Source organism: Excalfactoria chinensis, chromosome 1 (genome assembly GCF_039878825.1).
Source record: "Excalfactoria chinensis isolate bCotChi1 chromosome 1, bCotChi1.hap2, whole genome shotgun sequence".
NCBI classification, from domain to species: domain Eukaryota; kingdom Metazoa; phylum Chordata; class Aves; order Galliformes; family Phasianidae; genus Excalfactoria; species Excalfactoria chinensis.
Genome location: NC_092825.1, coordinates 86,163,317 through 86,179,220, shown reverse-complemented (window position 1 = coordinate 86,179,220; position 15,904 = coordinate 86,163,317). Strand labels below are relative to the sequence as shown.

The following is a 15,904-nucleotide window of genomic DNA, read 5'->3' as shown; positions in this document are numbered from 1 at the left end:
GGACTGACTATGTCTTATTTCTTTTGTGTGTGAAACAATGATTAGATTGTCACAATGTCCCTGATCACAAAGATACTCACTCATGCTTCAAGACCACTAAAACTGCCAGTCTGGTAGAGAATTGAGGCTTTCAGGTAACAGAATCAAGACAGAGATGCATACAAGAAAGTCAGAGGAAATAAAGCTTCTGTAATTTAAGCAAAATTTCAGCCAAATGTAGGAAAGAAAATAAAAATAAGCAGATAAAAATGAAGCATGAAGTTTTGAAACATATTTGGCAGTTTGCATTAGAAGAGAAAACTTATATTTTGTGGTAATGGCTGATTTTGACTGCAGTATAATCCTTGTTTTTCCTACCTCTGCAATAAGAAACATGGGATGTTTTATTTGCTGATCATTATTTATTTATTTATTTTCTTAAATAAACATCAGTAAACTATAACTACAAAAGGGACCTAATGAAATCTCATGTCCAAAGCAAAATATAGCAAATGTTAATGAGTCCCTTTGCCAAGAAATGACTAAGTCTCTATTTTGTGAGAGGTACAAGCAAATCCATTACAGGGTGAAGCTCAAGCCATGCTCTTGTTCAGAAAGAGAGCTATTTTACTTTAAGGTTTTAGTCAGCTGCACGGCTTGTTCATCTACCAATGTAAGTAAACCTCATTGAATAATTAACGTTCAGCCTTGAAACAGTGAAGATGGATGCATATTTGCCCAAGGAAAATAAATCAGGACAAATATGTCTAGTCTTTGGGATATGGCCTAAGAAATTTTTATTTTAATTCAGAGAGTAAATATAGCAAAACATTCATACCTGCAACTTTTACCAACAAATTGATAGAGTAAGTTTTATTTATGCAGAACTTTGAAAAATATTTATCACCTTTTGAGTTTATGGCAGTAGTTTATTGCCTTCTTTATCTTTTCTTCTAAATACTCCAGTTGTGCCACTCCAAAGGATAATATATTCCTCTGAAAAGGCTGACTAGAAAAGCCACTAGAATTTATTCTATCTGAAAATTCAAAAACCTTTACAGAATATCAATTTCATTTGGATGGAAGTTTCAGCTTTTACACTTCAAAATTCTTTCAAAGCAGCAGCTTTCTTTTCTTAGTTTCCTATAGATATGGATATACCGTCATGAATTTATATTTATATGTGGACTTTTAGCATTTAAATAGCTGTTTTTTCAGAAAGACATTAAGAGCCTTTAAACCATCAGGAAAGGAGAAAAACAGAATTAGCATTAATTAAATGGAATAAAGAAAAACAAAAAAAAAAGTAACATTCATTATACAAAATGGCTTCTAAAGAACTATGACTTTATCTATGCCATACAGAAAGGGCAATTACTGACAAAAAGCATTCAGTGGAAAAAAACGTAAAAATGATCTGTCTTCATGCAAAATATACTGTATAATGGAAGTTGTTAATTATGGTACTATGGTATTAAGCAATCCTCATTTATTTATTTATCTATTTATTTCAACTATATAATATATGTTTTTATTCCATCATTTATCTTCCCACTTTTTAAAATAAACAAATTGTGTTGAATGTAGCTGTATTCAAGCTAATATTCAACCCTATCTCCATCACAATCATAGAATCATAGTATCACAGAATGGATTAGGTTGAAAGAGGCATCAAGAATCATCAAGTTCCAACCCCCTGCCAAAGGCCATGCAGGCTGCATTGTATCACACTCTCACTCCTCATGTACCTTAACATGTCTTCTAGGAGGATCTGTTCCATGACCTTCCCAGGCACAGAGGTGGGGCTCACCAGCCTGTAGTTCCCTGCATCCTCCTTCCTCCCTTACTTGTAAATGCAAGTGACATTTCCTTTTTTTCTGTCCCCAGGGACTTTGCCCAACAGTCATGGCTTTACAAATACGTTGGAGAGTGGCTCAGCAGTCATATCAACCAGCTCCTTTAGGATCCTGAGATGAACGTCATGTACACATTCAGTCTCATGATGTGGTCTTGGACTTGGACCTTAGAGCAAGGGGGATTTACTCCCCTAAGTAAAGGGGATAAGGCTCTGCCTAAGTTGACTGAGAGTTGGAAGGAAAATCTTTTGCCGTTTGGTTTCTTTCACATACTGATTTTTTTTTGCAGCTGGGTGCTGCCAGTTCATTTTTGTCAGCTTTTCATGATTGTCAAGATAGCCTATTCTGGTGAAACTGCAAAAAGGCAAAAGGAAAAGACAATGTCTGAATATACCTACCTACATTGAGTAAGTCATGTAAAACGTTCTCAAATTGACAAACTATCTGAGAGCTCTGAAACCAAAGAAAGCTTGACACATGCCTGCGGGCATTTAACCCACACACCATTTCCAAGCTTTTGATTCCCTTTCATTTCTACTGTGGAAATGCTGAAGGAGTTCATGATTAGGATAGATACTAAGGAATTGTTTTCACCAATTAACTGCTGTCAGAACTAATATGCATTGTTTGCTGAATTACAGCCTACCATTTCAAACAATATTAATATCATGTGTCTGAATTGTTCCTTATAGTAATGCAAGCCTTAAATTAGGCAAGAAGTTAGGCATCCTGGGGGACAACTGAGAAACAGAAGGTTGAAGATCTGGTAGGACTGCAGAAGGGAAGTAATCTGGAGAGCAGATCTTGAAGATCTACTCAGCAGAATGGAGGAAATAAGAAGGCATGTGTCTTCAGAGATGAGAATGGCAGCTCTGTAGGTCTGGGGGAACATATGGAGACTGGGACAATATCTGGTGTGCTTTATGTAGTTAATATCTACTGACAGGAGCACATAATGGCAATGATGGATGTATGGATGTCAAGAAGCACCAGGAAGAGAAATAGTTTTCTAAAGATTATGTTAACTAAGCCAGACAGTCATGTTTTAATGCTTTACACCTAGCTATCACAGTAACACCAAAGGAAGACAGGTTCTTGTATTTCACTAGCAATTTTGCTGCAGCAAAGCTTTAGCATAGGTTTGTTTGTTAATCTTTTTATGGTCAGAAATAACTTTTAAAATGTATAGATTTTTCCTGTTTGATTTCATTACAAATGTAAATGAACATCTTTCCCAGGGAAGGAAAAGAGTCATGATTTACAGCAACAATCTTATTGAATCAAAAAGAGATCTTATTGTCCGGAATGATGTTTTTACAGGAAGATGAAGTTAAAATGTCTGGTATTTGTCCAGACATTATGTGTTGTTTTATTTTTTTTCTCAAAGTTGTAGGACACAGAATATCAGACATTAAACTGTTTGCAGCCTGTATATGTTCCTCTCTCAAAGTCATTGTTATATTTTCAGAAACTTCTTCTGATATTCTACCATGACTTAATGCACAACATAAAACTAGGAATATTGAACTTGATTACAAAGTCACAGAAGATTCTTTGTCCTGAAGAAATAATAATCTTACTGTATCTAGAGTGTACTGTATCTTGTCAAGTGCAGCTAAAAATGCTTAAGCATAATTAGAAACTAACCACAGCAAAACTACATCTATTCATTCCTGCAAGTTCCTGTATTTTTTACACTGTTGATCTCAACAAATACACTATATTCAATGCACTGGGATTGTTTTTTTGACACTGGTATATTTATGTACAGCATATGCTTATGACTAAACAGCGTGGAGTGTTAAATGATCAAATTACAAGAAAGAACAATTTAAAGACTTTTGTTACAGACTTCAACTATTCTGAAGTTTGAAGGAATTAGTCAGGCATCTTAGTACAACAATGACAGAATATGACTACCACAGAAACATATATGAAACTTACATAGTACTTCTTTTCAGTAGTACTATACTTACTGACTTCATTATGGCCTTTATTATCCTTTACAATTACCTTCTTGAAGAGTATGGTATAGGTATAGGTATATAGGTATCTGTTTTCCATCATTCTTAAAATTTTCTTTAAGGAGAATCCCAGCAGTGATAAGAGCAGTCTTCTAGTAAGAGGCTGATAGGGAGGATTTATTTATATCGATTATTTGTTCCCAAGAAAGAGCATAGGAAAAAAAAATAGCTTGTGGTGTACTGCATTCTTTTACTACCCTGAAAGATTATTCATACCCTGAAAGATTATTCACTATAGAAATCAGGCCCTAATGACAGCTCAATTCAGCAAAGGACGCAATGTCTCCCAGTACACAAAGGAGGAATTTGCATTCTTTATAGCGTGTATGCCTTAACAACACAAGAGAGGACAAGAAGCATATAGCTCCATCCAAAAACAAAAACAAAAACAAAAACAAAACAAAACAGTAAAATACTGAGGAATATTATCTAGTACCAATTTTGTCATAGTTCTGGATACTGTCCATCAACGGGAATTGTGTGGAAGAGGGACTACTATAACAACTTAAATTAAAAGGTTTTAAGATACTTTAAGATTTGAAAAGATTAAATGTTAGATATCATATACCAGCAGGTGTAGAAGAAAGAATAAAGTGTCTGGCTGGCCCTACCTCTCCTGTGCCACAAGAGTCTGGGCAGCCACATTTCCCCCCTTTTAACTTTTATACAGCAATAAAACATGAAAAATGTTCTACTCCCTGTTTACTCAGTATTCAATATTTTTCTGTCTTATAGACCTGTTTTACAAGAGAAAGTATATCCTTTTTTAGCATGATGCCTAGAAGCCAGGAAAATGCTTACATGTCAAAAATCCTTGTTTTGGAATTTATTTTATAAAGTTATTCCATAGCTGTATGGCTCCCATGAGACAATTACTTCATGTGCTGAAACACAATCATTTGAATACGCTCACAGTAGTGAAACAGTGCTAAAGAAAACACTATGCTGTAGTTCAAACCACCTTAATATGGATGTGACTTTATTTAAATTACTATTTTCCAACCCTGAGCGGAAGTGGCATCAAAGTAGGGCTAACATTAGGTTGGGCATGATGCTATGACTACAGCTGGGATGGTAAACAAACAGGACTGTGGGAACCACAGTGTGGCTTTGCTGCGGCTTTGCTGAGTACAGCCAGATGGCCAAAGGGGCTGAGGTATCACGAGGAAGAAGCAAGAAAGAGAAAAATATGAGGATAAAATTACTTATGTAACAGTGATTTGTTATTAGTAATGGCACAGTATCTACAGATTATTCATTAAATTGTTGCCAGTTGTTTTCATTACACAGTAAAAGTCTGGATGAGTACTTATGGTGTAACCACTATGAAGTCCATTTTTTCTCTTACCACTCTTAAGTGAAGGCCACAGACATATCAAAGCTCCTTTCTCCAGCAAGCGCCCCTCTCCCTGCATCACAGAGGACTATCTCTTTGGTAGGTCTTGGAAATTAACTCTCTTATTTGACTACACACAGCACCTTATTTTGTCATTATTTTTTTTTTTTCTGACTTGATTGCTTAGCAGCTTTTTCACTTGCTGATGTATATCTGGAGCTACACAGGCTCTGTAGATTTCGATATCCAAGGTTTAGCCTGTCATTATTTCAGTGTTGGTATGCTTAGGCCTGTCTCCATATCCCATTCTCATGCAAAGCATTATAAATATCATAGAATCATAGAATGACAAGGTTGGAAAGGACCTACAAGATCATTTAGTCCAACCGTCCTCCCATTACTGTTGCTACAACAAACCACTAAAGCAGATCTTGTAACTCCTCATCCAGAAGCCTCTTGAACACTGCCAGGGACAGCGTCTCTACCACCTCTCCATATATCTATATACTTCTTTCTACTCTGACCAGTATCCATCCAGAAGTGATGTTTAAGAGGCTTTGTACAGAAAGTTAATTATTCCTACTGGGATTATGACTGCCTATGTCTGCCTTACTATACATTAGGATATTAAATGACAAAAAGTCTACATGATATAATACTTAATTCTTAAAGAACATCTTCCTATTTTTACTCCTCTCAGGAATTTCAAGAAACCCTCACTTTGTGAGGAATCTGATGTCAGAAACCCTAACTTCATGGTTGCTGATCCCTCTTTTATCCTCCTTTTTCCTGCCTACCTGACATTCCTGGGTGCTTGGGTGAGTCATGTGCAGCACCCCCTGAGATGGCCATCTTCCTCTACTTAAACCCACACAAAAGAGCACTTCACGGCCATTCATCTGCAGCTTATCTCACTCTCGTTGCCCCTGGCCTTGTCCATCTGTGTCCCTCAGACAAAGGATTTCTCAGCCATTGCCCAGGACTTGCTTGGACTTTATCCTCAGCAAACTCTGAGACAGTAGTGCAAAAGCATGGCCTCTTACACCTTGGCACCCACTGGATTTGCTCTTGTCTAACAATATTAAATCTCCACAAACATTCATTATTGTACTCTGGTAAAACAAGCAACTTATTTGGACTACTTCATGTTTGTAAAAACCTAATGGAGTAGTATCAGTGGTGCCCCTCTGTGAAATGGAATATACATCTTATAACTCTGACACTTACTCTATTTTCTTTAAAAGCTTCTTTATCCAGGACATATTTTCCCACTGCCTTAACGAAATAACTACTTGGCTATTTAGTATCTCACAGTAAGTGTCACATCTTTTGCCAGGGAAAGAATTACCATATTGCAAAGATAAACGATGAAGATCTAAAGCAAGTCCAAGGCAAAACGCCAAAAACATTTGAAATTAAAAAGCTGTGAATCAGCAATATGAACAACACACTGACACACAGAAATAATTAGAGGAATTTGTTTTGTTTAGAACAAGGAAATCACTTTGCAGTGATATATGGTGTAATTAATTCTTTTCAGAAGCTGTTACATTACAGGTGCCAAAGTACAAAGATAATTCTAAGAATTACCATCTTTGGCTTCATGCTCCACCTTTAACAAAGGGTCACGGATTTATATCTAACACATCCCACTAGCTTGACAGCATGACTTCTTGTTACTTAGAATGCTACAGTCATTTTTCAAAGGATAAGCAGGTTCTTACTTGGAACCAATAAAGTATCAATCAAGGCTATACTGTTCTAGTAACAATACTTGCTTATTATTTCACCACTCAAGTAAAATTTTGTTACTAGAAGGCTATCTGACTGTATGTAAGCTTAAAGTTAGTCTGCATAGCTACATTATTTTCATGTTTTAAAGACTTAAATTGAACTCTACATTAACCCTTTACTTACTTTTTATGAACTATTTAAAATTTATTTTTTTTCTGTAGATGATTCTTTCATAGTTGAATAAAGCTGTTAAATGAAACTTTCAACCTGAATTCAATCATATTATCTCTGTGTCATAGCTTTTCAAGATATGTACAATTTTCATTTAACTATGAATATTAACACATCAGTGTGCAAACATATAATTATCTTTCCTTCCTATCTAGCATCAGAATCTTTAAAAAAAATGCTTTTTAATGTAATATTTGATTGTTTTGTTTTCCCACTGTTGTGGCAATGTTGAATCTCAATAGACAAAATCAGTAGTCTGCTTTTTTTGTTATGAGAAAAATTTTACAGCTAACAGATTGCAAGGCAGGAGGAGATTCAAAGGTCACATGGAATCTAGTAGAGCCTTCAGATTAAGCTGTATTTCTGCTACTGTCACTGTGCTAATGAAGAAGATATGGCAAAAACTGCTGATGTTTGCAATACTGTTTAGATTACATTTCTCTTGAAATACAATACACTTGGCCAAATCCAGCAACATAAAAAGAATGGTAGAGAAAATATATTAAAGCTAGTAAAAGAACAGGTCTAAATACTGAATTATCACCATTTGATATTCAGTGACTCACAGCGTTAGTAATTAAAATAGTTTTCCTTATTTTGCCATCTAAATTTCCTCAGAATTTCTTGTTTTCATATGTAATTCTTATTGTCTTTTGAGGTTTAGCTTTCCCTCTTTACTTTTATAAATGAGCAGTAAGAGAAAACAAACTGCATGTACATCATACATTAAAGAAAGAGAAATGCAGCCTGCAAATTAACTTTTTAGAGTAATTCTCATGAGCTATAGGAAATAGTTAATGCAGTAATTGTGATTTGATATGTTTTCCTTGCTCTGAAACAAACGTATAGGTATATCAGAATGGAAGCTCTATAGATACATTAGTTGAAAACACTAATTAAAGGAGAATTTTCCATATATCCTTAGGATTGTGACTGAAGAAAACCATAGGGGTTGCACTTTGAATAATCTTCTAAAATCAAAGAAGATGCAGTTGAGGGGGGAAAGAGCAATGTGCTCATAAAGCTCAGAGAATAATGTAGGGTGTGACTAAGGCAGGCTATCTCATCACAAAGGGTACAGTAGAGGGTGTATTTTGTTTGTTTTGTTGTTGTTGTTGTTGTTAAACAGATACCAACAGCTGAGTGAATCAATTGGTGGTTTGAATGTTTTCCCCTGAGTTCGTTAGAAGAGCGTGAAAATCAGAGTTAGCCAGACCAGCACCAGGGAAACAAATTTGTGGATAAGCTCAAAACAGAACATAAAAAACTAAATCAAAAAAGAGCAATGAACTTGAGTTGTTTTCAGTTTATGTATTCCTTCCCAGTGACTGGGGTTGTCCAGCATCATGATATTGAGCATACAGAGACCACTAATACACAGTCATCCAACTGCATATTGCAATTGCTATATTGTGTTTGTACAGTGAGTTCAGTACAACTCCACTTTTCTAAATCAAAATTCTATGTAGCATCACATATCTTCTAATAAACTAATTTTATATCAAACATTGCACACAGCATACATGGAATTTCTTTTAGAAAATAAGGTAGTCAGACAGCATTGGACTTCAACAAGGATTTACAATAAGAAGTGTCAGAACGTTGCATAGTATTTTTAAGATCATGAATCATAGTAGCAAAAAGCATTGTGAATAACATCTTGTTGTTTTGTTAATGAGTAATTATAATACATGACATTGTGTCCATCATTTGTCACACTGACTATGTGTGACTTGTTCTTGGATATGTATATTGTTAAAAATAGATGTTTTTTCTTCCATGCCTGTCTTTAGGTCTTTTATCCTTTGGGGGCAGTGGGGGAGAGGAGGAAGCTAAAACACAAAAGTTTTCTATACATGTCTATTAAGAGTATGATATAAATGTAGGAACGGGTTTTTTATATGATACATGCTTCCTATACTATATCTTCAAAAACAAAGTCATGTTTAATGATGTTATGAGAAAGATACACTGTAAGGTTAGAATCAGAGTGTAGGCTGAGTTTGAGAATACTGATCTTAAAATAGATATACATGTGGCAAATATTCCCATGATATTAGATGGCATTTGAAGAGTAATCCTGGGACTCGTTATGAGGTTTAGGTAATGTTTGTGATGTATGAAGATGTGGTATGTTGCTGGAGGGGTTTTATTTAGTAATGTATCTCAGTCACTATGGATAGCAAGTCAATGGACCTTGGGTGGTATAGAAATCAGATGCATGAGTTTTATTAATAGATGATACAATACAGAAACAAAAATTTGAATCATACCTCCCTTCTTCAGATACAAATTGTCTCATGCTGAAGTTTCCTATTGATTTTAAAGATAACAACATTATGCTTGCACAGATAAACTTTTAATCAGCTGAACTGAGAACACTGCCTTACCATGAAATCAAGTTCTATTGCATCCAAGCTTCACATGTTCTGTTTCATCAAAGAAGTACAGATGGCCGGGGATTTTCTAGATTAACCATCACCTTCCTATGTCTCTTCTGTCTCTGGTGTAAATTGCTGATAAGTCTGACTACTGGTCTTTTCAAAAGATTTTAAAAGTAGAAAAGATTATATAAAATAACAGTCCTGTGGAAAAATATTACTCTGATTCACTATTTAAAACAGCTATTGATATAAAGTGATACTGAGAAAGTGCCATTGCTTTGTCCCAAGTACAGACCCACAAAGGTCACAATTACAAACATTAGCCACATTGTGTGATAGCCTAAAGGGTCTTAATTTCTAAGCACTGGGATTAAGCTTCAATCAAGTCATTTTGAGGAACCTGCAGGGAGTTTGGAGTAAATAAAGTTGCTTAAGCTGATACAACTATGCCACTTAGTATTAGCAACCATTAGCGTGACAGAATTTGGCCTGAAATTCCCCAGACAAGCAATTCTAGGGTAATGACTGAGTTTACATAGCTCAGTGTCATTTAATGAAGAATTTCAGTTCCTAGAACCTGGCATATTTAAACACAGATTTTGATTTCATAGATGCAACACTTTCTGCAAATTAGGATAGGGCACATTTGTGCTTGCTACATTAATGCACCAAACCCCTCATGTTTGTGGAGCTCAGAGGTTTGGCAGAAAGCCTACAATATGGTAATCCTTGCTGATCTTTTGTTTGTATCTCTCTTTCTATCAGCATAATTCCAAACTGTTCCTTGCAATTCACCTGTCAGAGTGCAATTTTGCCAAGAGAAATTTTGTACTGTATGTTAGGAATGAGACAAAGGGCACTTCCCAGATGGTGTGAATAGAAATTGTGTTGGAACTGCTTACTTTCATGCACCAGAAGTAGAAATGCTGTTTATGTTCTACTCACATATCTTCGTTTTTTCCTCTTCAACAGGAAGAAGGATTAATTTTCATAATCTTCTATCTTTACTGATGTATGAAAATGTTTTGGGAATAGATTTTCCCTTTGTTTTTTAGAGACATTTTAGAGACATGGGCTCCAGAGAGTTGATATTAGGATAGGTTGACTTAAATATATGTATATATATACATAGTTTTAACCATTAAATACAAAAGTTTTCATCAAGCGTAATTGCTCTCATTGAGTCTGAATCAGTGTTGAGAGATGAGCAGCCTTACCCGAGCCACAAATTTCCTGCTAACCAAAATCAATTAGAAGAACAAAAGTGACCTGAATTATGAGCTGAACCCGCTAAATAGGACTTGTGTGACCAGCAGCAGATTTCAGTTATTGGATGATCTCTAGGATTTGATTAATGCTTTACAATTAGTTATTGATTTAGTCAACTTCCATGCATCATTCTTTTGTCTTTAAACATAAAGGTCTTGCCATTCTAACTCCCCGGTTGTTGTACATCTAGACTTACTCCCAATTCTAAATGTTTGGTTTTTTGTTTTTTTCCAGCATGATGCATCCCCCCATACTGAATGACTTTTCTTATAATAACCCATTAAAGAAAACAAGATAAAGGAGGTAAAAGGTGGAACAGAGCTTATAGAGTACATAGAGGATATATTGGAGAGATTAAGTTCTTTTAAATTAGAACCAAAGTTTTCAGTTTTTCAGAAGTATAGTCTCAATGAGCAGAAGAATGTAGGTTGTAAAATGCAATTTTTGCACATAGTCACCACCATTAGCTTTGCATTTTTGCCCATGATGAGCAAGAGCTTAAAGATCTGCATGGACATCTGGAATGTGGTTTGTCTTTTATGTCATTGTCACCAATGCTGAAACACACCACTCACTGCCTCACTGCGCTCACATCCACTGTTTGGTCCCCCATAAAAGCATCTGTGTCAGTGAATGTCAGCGGGTGCCATTTTTTCCTTAAGGAAGAATTCAGTTACACAACTTTGTTTTGTACCCCCATTTTGTCATATATTACATGGCAACAAAACATAAGAAAATAATGACAGAAAGATTCAGCTTCTACTGCCATACCATCACAACCTATCTGCTTCTGGTATTGTGGACCAACATACTAAAATAGGAGGCACTGCTTTCAGAGCAGCCCTTGTTCTTGTGAATACCATTTTATAGTGAAGTCTAGGAGCAGCACATTCAGATGTAAATGAAAAAGAATGGATACAACTGTGAGTAAGATTACTGTTGTGAACTGAATGTTGAGGTCTTTCTGAAGTCTATGGACAATGATGTTTCATACAATAATAAAACAAGTTACTGCATGGCACAGCACAGTTTTAGCTGAATTGTTACAGATGCTGTTACGTACTGAGAGGTGTTTTGCGAAAGAAAGGCAGAGCCAGACGTGTCATTTTTCCCAGCTGAAGGTCTTGAAAGTAATTTTTCACTCACAGTTCTTGAAAGCTGCGACAACTCTTGGCTCTGGAATAAGTGAATAATAGTAAAGAGCAAACTAAAAATACAACAGTGAAATAGAAAACAACTAGCAGAGGGGTTTACTGATCCCTTTTTTCATTTGTTATTCTAACAACTGAAACAGAAATACGTGCCTAGAAAGTAACAAGTATTGTCTTGATTATACTGATTAAAAGACCTGAAAGAGCATTTTTTTCAGCAAAAAGAATTCAAGCTAAGGTAAGCATATGCTGTATCTTAAACGGTCACTATATGCATGGGTAATTCAAGCGAGGAAAGTAGGAGAAAAAGGCCTTGGCATTATCTGTGCATTGTGGTGAAGTAAGAGCTGACAGCTCCCTGGGGCAGAAGAGCTTAGGAGAGGCAGTAGGATATTCCTAATGCTGGGGCAGCAGGGCAAAGCCTGGCAGACAGTGCACAGGGCAGGATGTGGGGCACTACCTTTTGGGTTTTTCAGTAATTTTACACTTAATTGCTGCAATTGCACTACTTGTCTCAGTGAGATTAAACATAACATACCCCATAGTGTATAATCTCATTTTTGCTCAAGAAGAAATCTATATTCCACCTTTCCATTCATTCTGGTGGAGCAGCTGGTGACTAGTTAATTTTTATGTATTACTAACTGATTGCATGAATTCTACCTTTGTCATTTCTTCATATAATGTCAAAGGTTTAAGCAATTTACTAACTAAATGAACCCAGTAGTTTATCATAAGAAAGTATAATGGCACGGTATGATTTTAAGTGATGATTTTGTTTTCACAAGCAATTAGTGTTAAATTTCTCTACCACTCTTACTTTGTATTTTCATGTTTAGAAGTGGAAAACAGAAATTGAAAATTATGTATCTAGGCAGACTGATGTGGTAAATAAACATGAAATAATTTTTTGATGCTTGACACAAGTTATCATAATAGAAAATAGCTGTGAGCTGTGATAAGTTTTAATAGATACACAACTGAAGTGTTTATCAAGACACTTGAGAGAGTGATATGCCAACAAGATTACTCATTTATTGATTTAATCAAATAATATGCTAGATTTGGCAGCGCAGCATGGATTACTTGCATTGAACTTCTGAAGCAGCAACCTTAATGCTTGTTTTGAAAACAGTTTTAGAGCTGAGGGGAAGCTTTTTCAGTAAATGTAACAATAATTTAATCAGATTTTTTAAACATCTTGCATGAAATTGCTACTTAAAAGGTGTTTCTATTTAAGAAGTGAATGAGAAGATGATTGTAAAACCGATCAAGGCTTTTCATAAAGCAGTGAGAACAATATCTGCTGATTTTTTTTTTTTTTCCTGTATCTTGGTGATTTTTTTCTTTCAAGCTTCATGCTTTCATCTATATTTTTCCTCATCTTTTGTAGTATTAGTGAGATGTTTGAACACCTTTCAAAAAGCACTGTGGGCACACAGAATTGACCCAGTTTCTGCCAGAAACTTGAATCTAAATGTTCCCAGCCTGAATGCATATCTTTACAATTTGAACTTCATCCCTTAACTGAGCTCAGAAATTATAAGAACAGGCAACCCACTTGAATAATTTAAAAAAGAAATGAAAAACAAAACCAGGATTAGAAACTAAATTTTTCTTATTGTTAGAGGAAAAAAAGACAACCAGAGATAATAACTGTATAAATATTTTTATTGAATTATCTTTTCTCTTGAATTAATGTCTTTTGGAGATTGAGATGTTATTTTCTGAAAAGTTTTGTTACACTGACAATATTCAAGACTAATGTAAAATTGCATATAAATTTTGTAGTTTGGGATATAAATTCTTTTCTTTGGGGCAGAATGTTTTACGCACAATTATCTGTACTGTACTCAGCAATGCCTTTCACAGCACTCTTTCTCTGCATTGTTATACTGACTCTCTGTCCAGTGGTTTAGCTTCATTTTGTAACTATCTACTCCTTTCCGATGTACTAAATAAATTTATATCTGATTGTACCCGCCATTTTCCTCTCACCACTTACTTCACCATTTGTGGTTCTCTTGTATTTAGACTTTTCTTTCCTGCACGTGGAACATTCACTGTATCTCTAAATTGATGATCACCATTAATCTTTCCAAATTTCCCTTCATTTCCAAGGTCTTTATCCCTCTTCCATCATCCTACAATTATACTTTGCCATTCTCCACTGATGCTGTTCTACTATGTTCTACTATGACCTATTTTGGTAGGAAAGTAAATCTGAAGTCAGTGAACTTGGATTCTGAAGACATAGGCTTAGTAGGGTGCTTTTCATTCTGGTATGACTTATACTTTTCTGTACCTGTCTGAGTGGTAAATCTGCTTTGGAACTAAAACTGAGTACAATTGTATAAGTTGTAAAGTTGAAGCCCACAGCTAATCCTATTTACAAATTTCATGTACTGCTCATACAGTGACTACAGTCTGGCAGGAACTGCTGCATTTTGCATATTTTATTAAAAATATGAATCAGAAGGATTGGCACTTTCATCTCAATTACTTTAAAACCCTTTCAAAAGACACTCTTCTGATTAATCTTTGTAATGACTGGTTAGATTTGACTTAATTCTGACATAGTAACTACTTCTCAATAACCAAATCAGTTCTGCCAGAACAGATCCTAAATCATGATGGTTATATTCTATCTGTTTACTGCTTAATAGGCAAAATCTTTTAGTCTTAGCTATCTCAGAACATCCTCCATGCTTTCTTGATCAAGGAAAAGGAAGGAAAGGAGATGGATGAGGCCAGGGGGGTGAGGACTTGTTCTTTCTTCATGGTAAGGAAGTGTTTAAATGCATTAGTATTTTGGTTGTTTTTGTTGGTTTTTTTTCTCCTGATTGCATCTCTACCCTAATTCTCCATCTGAGTAAATGAAAGTTATCATGTATTTCATGTGCTCCTTTTTTTAATTAAATAGAAAGACAGTACATTTTTACTGGAAGAAGCCTCTGAATCTCCAGAGTGTACGTATCAGTCACTGTAAAGGAGAACAATTATGTTCTAATTAACCTTTAGAGTTCAAGAGAGCTTAATGATGGCTGATGATGAACAGAGGGAGATGGGGTGATAGCAAAGTCCAAGTAAATGAAGTCTGCAGAAAGGAAGCTACTGGAGAAGTTTTAATTTGCTTTTGGCGTTTGGACAAACTGAATGGCTTTTTTTTTTTTTTTTTTTTTTTTTTTTTTTAAAATGACACATTATCCACTACAGACTATAGCTGATATGTTTGAATTCCTTGCTAAGCCACTCCTGCTGATATCGTGCAAGAATTAGTGTCAGCATACTGTTACTTGCTAAAGAGCTACAAAGAACCCAGCCTCCTGATCCTAGGACTTCACGCAATTTTGGAGATGTATGCTTTTTGGAATATGGAATACTTCTAGTCCCTATGACAAAGATGAAATTTTAGTGTTAAGGTAGCAAAACAAGATAGAGTAAGCTTTCTACGGAGACTAAATATGTTTTATGCCTGTTTTCTCTAGCCAGCTTCAGTTAGGGGAGGATATTCTAAAAACGGAGTGAGACATTGCAGGGGAAAAGGGGGAAAGTGACAAAACTTGAATGGGAAGAGAAGAAGAGGTCAAAGTGAAGAGTGAATTCACCAAGACTGACAAATGGGAAAAGACAAGACTGGATTGAAAGAGCAGTCTGCATAATGCTCAGAAAATGCATTAAAGATGTTCTCTCAGCACATGGAGGTTTATACTTCAGCAGTATTTCTCAGTTTTTACAGCAGCTTCTTCTCTGTGCGGGTTCTTCTTAGTATTTCTCCTCAGAAGTTACATTTTAAAGAAGAAAAGGAGAACAGTGACTCTCTCAACTAGTGCTAAAGGATTAAAATAGACTTTTTCCTTCACTTCTCCCTTCCCTGCCAGGAACTATCAGAATGACATCTTTATCTGTTATTTTTCAATGTAACATTGTAAAACAATCA

At 35.5% G+C, this 15,904-nt stretch overlaps 1 long non-coding RNA gene across 1 annotated transcript in view; it reads left to right on the top strand.

Moving 5' to 3' along the window:
* LOC140260619 (uncharacterized) overlaps positions 1 to 15,904 on the top strand; it is a 98,699-nt gene that overhangs the window by 28,361 nt on the left and 54,434 nt on the right. The window lies entirely within an intron of this gene.